Here is a 13,641-nt window from a genome sequence, read left to right on the forward strand (position 1 = left end):
ACGAGGATATTGTATATATTGTCATGGTTTGGGATAGACAAATATCTCACCTATTTTCTGAATGAGAATGTGTAGACAGAGGAAGATATCATTCACTCACTTATTATTCAACCAATATGTATAGAAAGCCTGTTATATGCCTGGCATTGTTCTGTTTGGAATACACCAATGAAAAACATAGACTCTTATCTTTTTGGAACATTTATGCTAGCAGTTGAAGATAAATAAAGACAAACCACAAAATAAGGAAATCCATATATATGTTAAAATATTGGAAAATTCAATGGAAAAAAAGAAAAACTATAGAGCAAAATAAGGGGGCCATTCAGAAGTCAGGCAAGTTATAGTTTTAAATATGTTGGTCATGGTAGGCTCTATTTCATTAAAATGGTGGGATTTGAGAAATGATGTGAAAGGGTGAACATTAGCCAATAGAATATGTAAGGGAAGAGCTCTATAGGAAGAAGAAAGGGTTAGAGTGGGAAATTTGAGGTATGAGAATGCCTTTTATGTTTTGGAAACAGCAAAAAGGCCAGTGACCCTGTATAGTGAAAATGGTAGATGAGGTCAGATAGGCAAGGAGAGGACAATCAAATAGGACCTTGAAAATTATAGTAAGATCTTTAATTATTTAAATGGAAGATAGGAGCTGAGAAGTGACATGATCTGATTTAACTATCAAAAGGATCATTACAGCTGCACTGTTGAGGATAGACTATTGGGGGCCAGGGGTAGGCACAGAAATACCTATTAGGAGATTTTTGTAATAATCCAGGTGAGACATAAAAATGGTTCCCATTAGAGTTGTAATAGTACAAATGGAAATAGTTGGTTTCTGGTTACATCTTGAAGATAGAGCCAACATAAGTTTTGAAAGATTACTGTGAGGTATGAGGGAAAAAAGAGGAATGAAAAATGATTCCAAAGACTTGAAGTTGACCAAATAAAAGACTGATAATATTATCAAGAAAGACAAGAATGCTGTAGATTAAGTGAGGGTTTGTTGGCATGGGGTGGGAGCGTCGGGGGAAGGCCAACGTTTGAGATGTTACGCACCTATGTAGAGATGTCAAGCAGGCATTTGAATATGTGAATCTGGGAGAGAATCTGGAAGAGAGGTCTGAGATGGAGATATCCAGGGAGACTCTTTGCTTCTGGCAATAACAAACTACTTAACTTCAGGCCAATACACTTATCAAGAATAATTAGAAAATTTTGGAGAGAGTGTGAAAATAATTGTTTGTAGGTACTGGTAAGCTACCAAAGCAGCAATGATTTCTGATGGTTTCTTGAGACAGAAGTGAAATGATGCATGCAGCTGCATGAAGGGGAAAAAAGTACAGAGAAGTATACAGACCTTAGTATCTCTAAATGAAAATTGCAGGGATTGTCTTTTGGATTTAAGGTACATATAAAATTAAAATATATATTAATAATTACATAAGAAATATGGGTAATTGGAGTTATACTATTCTAAGGTGTTTGTAATATCATAAAATTATCATAAATATAATAAATTATATCAGATATTAATAAGTCAAAAAGCATGCTATAATCTCCAAACTAATCATTAAAATGAGTAATTTATCATTGAGAAGAAACAAAATGAGACCTAAGAGGATATAAAGCATTTGATTAATCATCTAGAAAGAAAGAGAGGAGGAAATGGAATGTAAGGTTGGCAAGGAGGAGGAGAAGAAAGCAAATGGTAAGACAGTTGATTGAAATTTCAATATATCAGGACTTACAGTGAATATAACATTATAAAGACTCTCATTAAAATACAAATATGTCAAATTCTCTTAAAAAGTCACCAATGTGCTACTAACAAGAGATATACCTTGAATATAAAAATGGCAAAGGATTGAAAGCAAAAGGAGGCAGAGTCACAGCTGGGGTATCTACACTAATACCAACCTTACTTTCAGGCAAGAAACATACCTAGAGATAGAGAAGGACATTGTGTAGTGATAAAAGTTCAATCCAGCAAGATGATTTAAGAATTTTAAATCTGCATGTACTTAATATACAGCTTGACAACACACAAAGCAAAAGTTGATATAACTAAAAGGTTAAATTGAATATCTGTAATCATTTGAGGAAATTTCAACACACTGATAAAATAGGCAGGAAAAAATCAGTAAGATATAAAAACAATTAACTTACTGGATTTAATTAAATATATAGAATACTTCACACAACAACTATTAAATATCTATATTTTCAAATGTAACTATAACATTTATCAAAATTGATCATAAAATGGAGATTCACTAGAAAATTTCTAACAATCTCCAATATAATTCTAAAAAACACATGAATCAAAAACAAAAGTAATGGAATGTAGAAAATATTTTAAACTGAATAGTAATGAAGATATGATATATGAACACCTTGTGGGGAAATGAGACAAAAATTTATAGCTCTCTATATATTGAAAAAAATGATCAAGTATCTGTCTTAAGAGGTTGTGTAAAGAATAACAATCTAAACAGAAAGATAGAAAATAATGAAAAGAACATCAATTCATGAAATAATTTCTTTTTGAAAATACAATAAAATGGATAAACATATGGAAATATTGATAAAGGAAAAAAGAATTACTAATGTTGGAATGATCACCACATATTCTATAAACATTATGATGGTCATAAGAGGACAAACGTTTCTACTGTAATAAATTCTAAAATTTGGGTGAAATAGATTTCTTCCTAGAAGAACTAAAAAAACTAAAAAAAGAATTAAAAAATATGAAGAGTTCCATTTCAGTTATGGAAATTGAGTCCATAATTTAAAGCTTCCTTACAAAAAAGTTTCCAGGACTAGTTGTGAATAGTGAGTTATACCAACCATTTAAGAAAGACATAACAACAATCAATATTAACATATTCTTCCAAAAATAAAAACAGAGAAGGAATATTTTCCAACTTATTTCATAAAGCTAGCTTAATTTTGATAGAGCAATATTTATTAACACATTAACAGAATAAAGAAAAAGTAATATCCTTATAATGGCAGATGCAGAAAAATATTTGTCACAATTTGACATCCATTCATAAAGAGATCTTAGAAAACTAGAAGTGAGATGGGAACTTCTTTAATCTCATCAGCGATAGTTACAGAAAACAGTAAATATTCTAAATGGTGAAGTATTGAACACTTTCTGAAATCAGAAACAAAAGAAATGTGAATATATAAATGGTATTCTAAGACATTCTGCTTGGGATGCTTGGGTGGCTCAGTCAGTTTAGCATCCTACTCTGTTTCAGCTCAGGTCATGATCTCAGGGTCTTGAGAGCAGGCCCCATGTCAGTTTCTACGCTTAATGTGGAGTCTGCTTGAGATTTCTCTCTTTCCTTCTCCCTTGGCTCCTGCCCCCCATCCCTTTCATGCCCTTTCTATCTTTCTAAAAACAAAACAAAACAAAAACAAAAAACAAAAATAGCAAACAAACAAACAAACAAAAACCAAAAAGACAAAGGCATGGTGCTTGATGAGATCAGCAAGAGAATGTAAAAGGAGGAAAAGACGACTAAGAGATGAGTCCTGGAGAATTCTATATGAAAGAGAATTCTATAGGAGGAAGAAAGAAAATCAAGAGAACAAGTAAGGAAAAAACGTCAAAGAAGAGGGAGGCATGAATTGAGTCAAATACTCCGGACTACTCTAGATAAGGACCTAGAAATGACAACTTGAATGAGCAACCTGGCAATCTGTGGAGTAGTTGAGAAGAATCATTTTGACAAAGTAGAAAAATATTGGACGAGTGACTTTTTACATGTTTTCTGAAAACTTTTTAGCAAAGGAGAGAAAAGAAATGAAATTCTAGCTGACAAGGTAAGAATGATAATGAAAATACAACGGTTCAAAATCTGTGGGACACAACAAAGGCAGTCCTGAGAGGAATATATATAGCGGTACAAGCTTTTCTCACGAAACAAGAAAGGTCTCAGGTACACAACCTAACCCTACACCTAAAGGAGCTGGAGAAAAAACAAGAAAGAAACCCTAAGCCCAGCAGGAGAAGAGAAATTATAAAGATCAGAGCAGAAATCAATGAAATAGAAACCAAAAAAACAATAGAACAAATCAACCAAACTAGGAGCTGGTTCTTTGAAAGAATTAATAAAATTGATAAACCCTTGGCGAGACTTATCAAAAAGAAAAGAGAAAGGACCCAAATAAATAAAATCATGAATGAAAGAGGAGAGATCACAACTAACACCAAAGAAATACAAACTATTATAAGAACATACTATGAGCAACTCTACGCCAACAAATTTGACAATCTGGAAGAAATGGATGCATTCCTAGAAACATATAAACTGCCAAAATTGAACCAGGAAGAAATAGAAAGCCTGAACAGACCCATAACCATTAAGGAGATTGAAACAGTCATTAAAAATCTCCAAACAAACAAAAGCCCAGGGCCAGATGGCTTCCCGGGGGAATTCTACCAAACATTTAAAGAAGAACTAATTCCTATTCTCCTGAAACTGTTCCAAAAAATAGAAATGGAAGGAAAACTCCCAAACTCATTTTATGAGGCCAACATCACCTTGATCCCAAAACCAGACAAGGATTCCATCAAAAAAGAGAGCTATAGACCAATATCCTTGATGAACACAGATGCGAAAATTCTCACCAAAGTACTAGCCAACAGGATTCAACAGTACATTAAAAGGATTATTCACCACGACCAAGTGGGATTTATCCCAGGGCTGCAAGGTTGGTTCAACATCCGCAAATCAGTCAATGTGATACAACACATCAATAAAAGAAAGAACAAGAACCATATGATACTCTCAATAGATGCTGAAAAAGCATTTGACAAAGTACAGCATCCCTTCCTGATCAAAACCCTTCAAAGTGTAGGGATAGAGGGCACATACCTCAATATCATCAAAGCCATCTATGAAAAACCCACTGCAAATATCATTCTCAATGGAGAAAAACTGAAAGCTTTTCCACTAAGGTCAGGAACACGGCAGGGATGTCCATTATCACCACTGCTATTCAACATAGTACTAGAAGTCCTAGCCTCAGCAATCAGACAACAAAAGGAAATTAAAGGCATCCAAATCGGCAAAGAAGAAGTCAAATTATCACTCTTCGCAGATGATATGATACTCTATGTGGAAAACCCAAAAGACTCCACTCCAAAACTGCTAGAACTTATACAGGAATTCAGTAAAGTGTCAGGATATAAGATCAATGCACAGAAATCAGTTGCATTTCTCTACACCAACAACAATACAGAAGAAAGAGAAATTAAGGAGTCAATCCCATTTACAATTGCACCCCAAACCATAAGATACCTAGGAATAAACCTAACCAAAGAGGCTAAGAATCTATACTCAGAAAACTATAAAGTACTCATGAAAGAAATTGAGGAAGACACAAAGAAATGGAAAAATGTTCCATGCTCCTGGATTGGAAGAATAAATATTGTGAAAATGTCTATGCTGCCTAAAGCAATCTACACATTTAATGCAATTCCTATCAAAGTACCATCCATCTTTTTCAAAGAAATGGAACAAATAATTTTAAAATTTATATGGAACCAGAAAAGACCTCGAATAGCCAAAGGGATATTGAAAAACAAAGCCAAAGTTGGTGGCATCACAATTCCGGACTTCAAGCTTTATTACAAAGCTGTCATCATCAAGACAGCATGGTACTGGCACAAAAACAGACACATAGACCAATGGAACAGAATAGAGAGCCCAGAAATAGACCCTCAACTCTATGGTCAACTAATCTTCGACAAAGCAGGAAAGAATGTCCAATGGAAAAAAGACAGCCTCTTCAATAAATGGTGTTGGGAAAATTGGACAGCCACGTGCAGAAAAATGAAATTGGACCATTTCCTTACACCACACACAAAAATAGATTCAAAATGGATTAAGGACCTCAATGTGAGAAAGAAAATACTTTTTTATTCTAAAGATTTTATTGATTTATTTGAGAGAGCACAAGCAGAGCAGAGGGGCAGAAGGAGAAGCAGACTCCCCACTGAGCAGGGAGCCCATGCAGAACTTGATTTTAGGACCCTGGGATCATGACCTGAGCTGAAAGCAGACACTTAACCAACTGAGCCAGTCAGGTGCCTGAGACGATTCTTTAAAAAAAAAAAAAAAATGGATGAAGGTAAGGGGAATGGGATCAAGTACATATACGGGACAATTGGTAAGAATACAAGGTATTAAAGAGGGTCGGAGAGTAGCCCACAACCCTTCTGTTCATCCACCACTGATCAGAACTTTAGCAGGTGACTACATCTATAGACTGTAAGGAAGATTGAGATTTAATTCTCTACCTCACTGGCTCTATGCCCAGCTTTTTATTTGTAGTATATTTTAATTACTGAGGAGGAAGCTGATAGCAATTTAAGTGGGGAATTGCAGAATTCTCTGAGACACTAATATTTTCTCAACTACTACAGCTTATTTTATTGATGGGTAAACTGAAAGTTGGATTGGTTAATAATTACTAGAATTTATATAGCTAATAAGACCATACAGAAACTTGGGTCTATTCAGGAATAAGAATGAACACACTACGTCCACAGCGTTTGAGTATATTGGATGTATGTAGATTTTTGATTCTGAAATCAGCCCTATCCCCTAGCAGTGTGAATTAATCTCCTGTTTTGCTCTCCTGGCACTTTCTATGTTTGTGCTATAACATTTATCACACTAGTTTTTAATGTTTATTTATTTATTTATTTATTTTATTTATTTATCTGTGCTAAGGGTCTTTTCCATGCCTCTCACCCTTCCATAATCGTACAAGGAACTCTTTAGGAACTGTGAATTATCTTGTTCATTTTTATGTCCTACGTTTGACCCAGAAGGGCACAAAGGTAATGTTGTTGAATAAATGACTGAATAAATGAACTTTAAAACCCGAATACTATGCAGCCATCAAAAGAAACGAAATCTTGCCATTTGCGACAACATGGATGGAACTAGAGCGTATCATGCTTAGCGAAATAAGTCAAGCGGAGAAAGACAACTATCTTATGATCTGCCTGATATGAGGGAGTGGTGATGCAACATGGGGGCTTAAGTGGGTAGGAGAAGAATCCATGAAACAAGATGGGATAGGGAGGGAGACAAACCATAAGTGACTCTTAATCTCACGAAACAAACTGTGGGTTGCTGGGGGGGGAGGGGGTTTGGGAGAAGGGCGGTAGGGTTATGGACATTGGGGAGGGTATGTGCTTTTGGGTAAATTGGAAGGGGAGATGAACCATGAGAGACTATGGACTCTGAAAAACAATCTGAGGGGTTTGAAGTGGCGGGGGGTGGGAGGTTGGGGTACCAGGTGGTGGGTATTATAGAGGGCAGGGCTTGCATGGAGCACTGGGTGTGGTGAAAAAATAATGAATACTGTTTTTCTGAAAATAAATAAATTGGGTAAATTTGAAAAAAAAAAACCCGTTAAAAGTTTTAATAGGACACAAAAGGCACTAACTGTTCAGAAAAAGATCAACACATCAGACTACATTAACATTAGAGAATTGTAGAGAATCTCACAATTTTCAATTTCATGCTTGCAATTAAGGAAGTATTACAGAAAGTCCCAGGTATTTTCCAAACATTTCTAAAGTGTTTGAAACTCTTTTAAAGTCTTCGCAGAAATTCATGCTGCTTTAAGAATATTAGTGCAATAATTAAGGTTTAACCCAGACAAAAATGTTTAATTAATTGCAAAATGATAGATTCCATTACATGGATAACATTTCTTTTGCCACAAATTAAGCATGAAATTGTTTCCTCAGTCTGAAAAGAATTTATTTCAGTCCTACTGGGACATCATTACCATTTTAATGTAAGTTAATATGCCTTTAATTTTATTAATTCTCCCATTGTCAGGATTCCTTCTTTCATTTTGCTTTTATTTCAGAAAAAAATTAGTTCTTTGTCTAAGAAACATGTTTTACTTATTTTCTTTATGATAGAAATTTAAAGCATTTATTAGAATTATTAGCTATAATGTGACCATTTAGTAATTTATGATCATTCCCATTACAAAATTTAAACTTTGCTGTCTTAAATTTGTGAGTGGAAGAGTAGTTTCAGAAATGTAGCCATCTATTCTCTGAATTCCAATGCATGGACCTTAGTTAGCTTTAACAAAACCAGCTAATTAACAATATTTTCAATTTTTGACTTGGGAAAAGAGAAATAAAAGAAAGATTATTTCTTGAGTCATGAGAGCTTTCCTATGTTATTTTGTTAGTCACCAGATCAGTTTGACTGCAGGCAGTCTAACCAGATTGCCAAGATGAGAATGGTAAGGCTCAGAAAATGTCAATTTCTGGCCTAAAGTCTTTTTTTTTTTTAATTATTATTTATTTATTTATTTTCAGAAAAACAGTATTCATTATTTTTTCACCACACCCAGTGCTCCATGCAAGCCCTGCCCTCTATAATACCCACCACCTGGTACCCCAACCTCCCACCCCCCGGCCACTTCAAACCCCTCAGATTGTTTTTCAGAGTCCATAGTCTTTCATGGTTCACCTCCCCTTCCAATTTACCCAAATTCCCTACTCCTCTCTAACACCCCTTGTCCTCCATGCTATTTGTTATGCTCCACAAATAAGTGAAACCATATGATAATTGACTCTCTCTGCTTGACTTATTTCACTCAGCATAATCTCTTCCAGTCCAGTCCATATTGCTACAAAAGTTGGGTATTCATCCTTTCTGATGGAGGCATAATACTCCATAGTGTATATGGACCACATCTTCCTTATCCATTCATCCGTTGAAGGGCATCTTGGTTCTTTCCATAGTTTGGCGACTGTGGCCATTGCTGCTATAAACATTGGGGTACAGATGGCCCTTCTTTTCACGACATCTGTGTCTTTGGGGTAAATAACCAGGAGTGCAATTGCAGGGTCATAGGGAAGCTCTATTTTTAATTTCTTGAGGAATCTCCACACTGTTCTCCAAAGAGGCTGCACCAACTTGCATTCCCACCAACAGTGTAAGAGGGTTCCCCTTTCTCCACATCCTCTCCAACACATGTTGTTTCCCGTTTTGTTAATTTTGGCCATTCTAACTGGTGTAAGGTGATATCTCAATGTGGTTTTAATTTGAATCTCCCTGAGGGCTAATGATGATGAGCATTTTTTCATGTGTCTGATAGCCATTTGTATGTCTTGATTGGAGAAGTGTCTGTTCATATCTTCTGCCCATTTTTTGATGTGTTTGTCTGTTTCATGTGGGTTGCGTTTGAGGATTTCATTATAGATCCTGGATATCAACCTTTTGTCTGTACTGTCATTTGCAAATATCTTCTCCCATTCCATGGGTTGCCTCTTTGTTTTTTTGACTGTTTCCTTTGCTGTGCAGAAGCTTTTGATTTTGATGAAGTCCCAGAAGTTTATTTTCGCTTTTGTTTCCTTTGCCTTTGGAGACGTATCTTGAAAGAAGTTGCTGTGGCTGATATCAAAGAGATTTCTGCCTATGTTCTCCTCTAAGATTCTGATGGATTCCTGTCTCACGTTGAGGTCTTTTATCCATTTTGAGTTGATCTTTGTGTACGGTGTAAGAGAATGGTCGAGTTTCATTCTTCTACATATAGCTGTCCAGTTTTCCCAGCACCATTTATTGAAGACACTGTCTTTTTTCCACTGTACATTTTTTCCTGTTTTGTCAAAGATTAATTGACCATAGAGTTGAGGGTCCATATCTGGGCTCTCTACTCTGTTCCACTGGTCTATGTGTCTGTTTTTATGCCAGTACCATGCTGTCTTGGTGATCATAGCTTTGTAATAAAGCTTGAAATCAGGTAAGGTGATGCTGCCAGCTTTATTTTTGTTTTTCAACATTTCCTTAGCGATTGGGGGTCTCTTCTGATTCCATACAAATTTTAGGATTATTTTCTCCAGCTCTTTGAAGAATGCCGGTGGAATTTTGATCGGAATGGCATTAAAAGTATAGATTGCTCTAGGCAGTAAAGTCTTAAATATTAAGTGGTGGAGCCTGATGTTAAATCCCTAGATGTGTTGTCTCAAGGCTCATGAATCTGCTTTTGTTAAGTTCATCATTAGTTAACCTTCATTTGGCATTATCCACCTTTCTCTACCAACCAGTAATATTTGGCAAAATTTTTCACTGCTTCCTTCTCCTTCCCCGCAAAGGTCATTTCCCTTTATTAAATGTTGACAAAATAAAAGTAGAAATAGGCCCCAGTTAGAAGCTACTGGCCTGACCTCACATGAATCTTGCTGCAGCACCTTGAATATATTCTCAAGGCTGGGGAATTAGGAAGATTTTGAACCTGCATTAACCTGCCTCCCACCCAATCTCTCCCCAATTCATAAAGAGTCATCCATGTGAAGGAGCAGATAAGGCACCTCTCTTGTTGCCCCAGTAAAGGGCATATCATCAGGGGAACTTGTTTGGATGGCACATAACCCAAGGATGACATTTCACATGAGGAGAAACTGATACAAAAACATGGATGGGGAGACTAAGGTGTGACAGAACAAAAGCAAGGAGGAAATATTTTCCTTTCTCTGCTTACAGGATCCTGTCATGCAGTCCTCTGAGCTGGGGAAATATTGACTAGTTCCTCTTCTTTAGAGTCCTTATCCTCCTTTCTCTTCCTTCTTTTTTTCTTTTTTTCCCTTGTTCTTTTCTAAAAAGTTGTCACCACAGGACACAGACTATTTCCCTGAAACCCTCACTCCTCACTTAGCTGTCTTGGGAAAGACTTAGATAATGAGCCCCTGGAAGGCATTGATTTCTTTTCCATCTTTACTTTACTTTTCCTTTTCTTTGACTTGTCTGTCTTAGAAGATTCACTGAGGACTCCTTTGTATTCTTTCATGGTTTATTCATATAACTTCCTGGTATTCTCAGCCTTGCAATGTTATTCCTCTTTCTTCTCTTTGAACATTCCTTTCCAGGTCTTATTTGCCTTCCTGGAAAGATCCATAATACCGAGGCTAAGGTACTCTGATGTAGTCTCCTTAGCCAGCATTGAGCCATGGCATCTGTGCATAAATATGCCCCTTAGGGACATAGAGGTCTTTGCCCTTCTCTGTCTTTACAGACTTCTTGCAACCCATGAACCTTGGCCTTTTTGAAGTATTTCCTCTTCTTTTCATTTCAGTCACTGTTAACCTCATTCCTGGAGGAACAGGCAGAAGCATTGCTGTCAAATGTCTGTGCCAATTCTTCCTCCTCTTCATCTGAGCTGAATGCCTTATTGATTCTTTCTCCTGAATCATCTCTGTTGTTGATGGCATTCTCTAAGTAGGTAGACATTATCAGCTCCAAGTGGACATCATGGTCATGTTCATCACAGTTAGAGATATATTTATTGTAGTTCTGATTTATCCTATCTTTCAATATTTAATTTTTAATGTTGAATCTGTTGCATTAAAAAAAATCAGTTTCCCATACTCTTGCCTCTTGATGCTTCTGATGGTGTACTGGGTGTCTTGCTTAGTCTCAATATCAAAGTCAAATGAGCAAGAGGTAGTAAGGCCACAGGCAAAGTTGACAAAGCAGATCTTGTCAGAGCAGATGTGCATAGGTGGCTTGTGAGCCTATATAAAACCTCACTCCAGGAGCACCTGGGTGGCTCAGTGGGTTAAAGCCTCTGCCTTCAGCTCATGTCATGATCCCAGGGTTCTGGGATGGAGCCCCACATCAGGCTCTCTGCTTAGCAGAGATGCTGCTTCCTTCTCTCTCTCTCTCTTTCTCTCTCTGTCTGCCTCTCTGCCTACTTGTGATCTCCATCTGTCAAATAGATAAATAGAATCTTAAAAACAAAAACCAAAAAAACCCCACTTCAGCAGATGCAGTAGTCTTGAGCTTGCCTTATAGGAGCAGGCAGTACACCAAGCCCCGAGTGCCTTTGGAAGTTGCTAGGAACTATAAACTTGTTGTTTGTTAGTGTTTTCATAACCAATTAACCACCTCTTGGAGGGATCATGACACGTTCTTGATATTTATCAAAGTGCTTTACCATCTCTTCCTCATTCATTATGGAAGTCAAAAAAATGTCCTTGGGGTCCCTGGGTGGTTCAGTATGTTAATCATCGGACTCTTGATTTCAGCTCAGGTCATGATCTCATAGTTGTGAGATCAAGCCCCACATCAGACTCTCCACTCAGTGGGGAGTGTGTTTAAGGATTCTTTCTCCCTCTTTCTGCCCCTCCCACACTTGCACTCTTTCACGCTTTCTCTCTAAAAATAAATAAATAAATACATAAAATACCCTTGTTCTTGGAGAAAATACCCTTGTTCTTGGAGAAAAGGAGAATTAGGAAGTGCCAATAGGTTTGATCCTGTGTGCGGGGCAGATCCAGGCTGATCACAAAGAACACGTGGTGCCAATCTTTGTAGGGCAGCAAAAAGAGATTAAATATGTTAGTATAGGGGATCTTATAGTCAAAGGTCTTGTTGTGCAGCTGCAGAAAGTTGGGGTATATTCAAATGGTCTCACAATGACAAGAAGTCAGACATTGCAGCTTCTGGAAAATGCATCTCCAGGCCTCCAGGATTTTGGACTTCTTAGTATGTACTGGGTAAAGACCTCAACCAGGTCCACATCATCCACTAGGATGGGAAACAGAAAGAAGTGCACCTCAAGAGAGAGACTTTGGAATCAACATTCTGGTGGAATCCCAGTGTCACTTCATTCTTGCCTGTGGTGCCCTGGGACATGTTGCTGAGGGATATTTCAAACAGCAGCTAGTTACCAATGTCAAAGGAAAACAGCAGTCCCCAAAATTTTATTGTCCCTCAGTTTTAGCCCTTCATACATAAGGCCTTCTCTATTAGCTCAAGGCAATAGTGAGTTTTGAAGGAATCAAAGTTTCTTAAATCTGGATTCTCATAAGCCATCATACTTGTAGATGTGGCTGTTCTTTGTGAGAAATTTAAGTCTGTGATCCAAAACTACACTGCGTTAGATGACTTCCATTAGCTCTCCAGTCTGAATGTTGTCCATTTTGTCTGCCTTGGTGTTCTTAAAGATTGCACCCAAGGTGGCTCAACTTCAGCCAGTTTTCATTCACGGGGCCTTTCACCTTCTGATAGATACCTTGAACTCCAGAGTTTCTGCTATGAGAATAAAGATTTGTCTAACTTGTTCCCACTGTTTTCTCAGTACAACATAGGATCCATTTGCACTTAGTAAATATTTGTGGAATAAATGAAAGAATTAAGGAATATATGCCTTTCATAGTACAGCTTGGTATAGACCATGTATAGGTTTATGTCACAGCTGTGTCTGTATAAGCATCAACAGTACCTCACTAATGATAAATATTGTTTCTATAAATGACACCAGTGTTTACCCTATCACTCACATTTAAAAACAAAACAAAACAAAACAAAACAGGGACTTCCTGTTTCTGGTTCCACACATAAAGAGCTTGGAAGTTGCCACTTAATCCTAATAACAAGTAAAATGGTGAACAGACAGAAAATCAGTAACTTTTCTAGGATCCAAAGGAGAAATGAGAACTTAAGATTGGAGAGACAGGTGACTATCCACAGTCTCAGCTTACTAGAGTAAAGACCTCATGTGTGGAAATTGTCATGTGAACCACATATTATTGGAGCCTAACTGCCTAAGGGAAGGGCAACCAGACTCCAGTTGCTC

At 37.0% G+C, this 13,641-nt stretch overlaps 1 pseudogene; it reads right to left on the bottom strand.

Moving 5' to 3' along the window:
• Positions 1–10,680: 10,680 nt before the first annotated feature.
• The window catches only part of LOC122890332, a 165,812-nt pseudogene continuing 162,851 nt past the window's right edge, over positions 10,681–13,641 (bottom strand).

The sequence above is a fragment of the Neovison vison genome, chromosome 11 (assembly GCF_020171115.1).
Source record: "Neovison vison isolate M4711 chromosome 11, ASM_NN_V1, whole genome shotgun sequence".
Lineage (NCBI taxonomy): Eukaryota > Metazoa > Chordata > Mammalia > Carnivora > Mustelidae > Neogale > Neogale vison.